Here is a 1,558-nt window from a genome sequence, read left to right as displayed (position 1 = left end):
AGCTCCTCCCCCTCCTCCGCCTCCGTCCTACCCCTGCGCTAGCTCCTCCGCCTCCTCCCTCCCACTCTTCCCCTCTCCTCCTCCTCCCTCCCCATCCCTCTCTTTCCCTCCTGATCCCTTCCCGATTCATTTCCTCACCGGGTTTTCCCAAACCCTTATGGAAAAGAGGTGTTTCCGACCATTCCTTGCCTCGGGGCTGCCCCCAGGGACTGCATCAACCCGGAGCCGACCTACTGCTTGGCGCGTTCGAGTCTCTCCTTACCTGTTTGCTAATCCCCACTGGACAGAACGCCCTCGAACTTTTACAGGGATTGCAGTTGGGTAGGGGGCAGAGGCGGAGGGTGGTGCGCCTCTGGAGGAAGAGGAAGGACTGTGCAAGAGTGCCCGGAAATCTTGCCTTTTAGGCGCTCGGCATCTGACTGCGGGGGGAATAAAGAACGCTACTTGAAGGTGGGCAGGCTTTGAACCTTTTAACAGAGGCACAAGGGAAGTAAATTAGGACAGACAAAAGCACTGGGAAAATTGGGGACTAGCCATAAAGGGATCCGGAGTGAAAGCTATCCCATCGTGAAATCGTGCCTCCCTAACATCTCAAGCACTGAAGATTTCCCTTACTCCAGATCTGGTCAGGGTCTGTCTCAACCATCCGTCTTAATTAAATCCACAACCAACGGTACCCTTTGTTAAAGGCATTTAGTGGACAAACATACAGAACTCAAGGGGAGATGGTAATATTGAGAATAGACTCTATGGGGCAGGGAGGAAGTAGGGAGATCATTTTGAAGACTATTGAAATAATTCATTGGGGAGATGATTTGGATTTGGTCCAGAGTGGTAGTAGTGCAGGTCGTTAATTTTGTGTACAACTTGAAGGTAGGACTAGTAAATTTGTGAGGAGTGCGCATGGAGTATGAGACAAAGAGAAGGATGACTCCACAAAATTTGGCCTTACTGGAAGGATGGAGTTGCTGTGTTGGGAGCTGGAGAAAGCTGTAAGAAGAGTAAGTTGTGGGGAATCAGATCTTTGGTAACTGAGGTCACCCAACAGTCGGAGAAGCAGTCAGTGAGGTAGGAAGAGGACTAAGAGATAGTTGGGTTCTAGGAGCCAAATGAAAATACCTCGAGAAGGATGACATGTGACTGTTGTGTGTTAGTTAGTTATGATGTTCAAATCAGCTTGTTGATGACAAAAATGCAATTGTTTTTAAGAGTAAAGTTGTTTTGATGAAGAATGAAGTAAGCGTGAATGAGTGAAATCATGAAGTAAGGATATTGTCATCTCCTCTATTGTTTATAAGAACTCGGGAGCTTAGCTGCTGAGGGGCTGCCCTAGGAGCTTGTAAGTAAAAACATAGGAAGCAGCAGCTAAGGCAAGTAGACATTTTAGACTATAAATACCGAGAGTTTGAAGGACTATGGGACAGTGTTTGGTCTGAGCAAGGTGATTCTCTTTGCTGATCTCAATAGCTTTTAAAAGACCTTGGTGGCAATTAGCTCCTGCAGCTTTGAACACAGATCTGACCCTCAATGGCAAAAGCCATTCAGTAGCAAACCCGAA

Source organism: Neovison vison, chromosome 1 (genome assembly GCF_020171115.1).
Source record: "Neovison vison isolate M4711 chromosome 1, ASM_NN_V1, whole genome shotgun sequence".
Classification (NCBI taxonomy): domain Eukaryota; kingdom Metazoa; phylum Chordata; class Mammalia; order Carnivora; family Mustelidae; genus Neogale; species Neogale vison.
The sequence above is the reverse complement of the archived record's forward strand: the minus strand, read 5'-3'. Positions refer to the sequence as shown.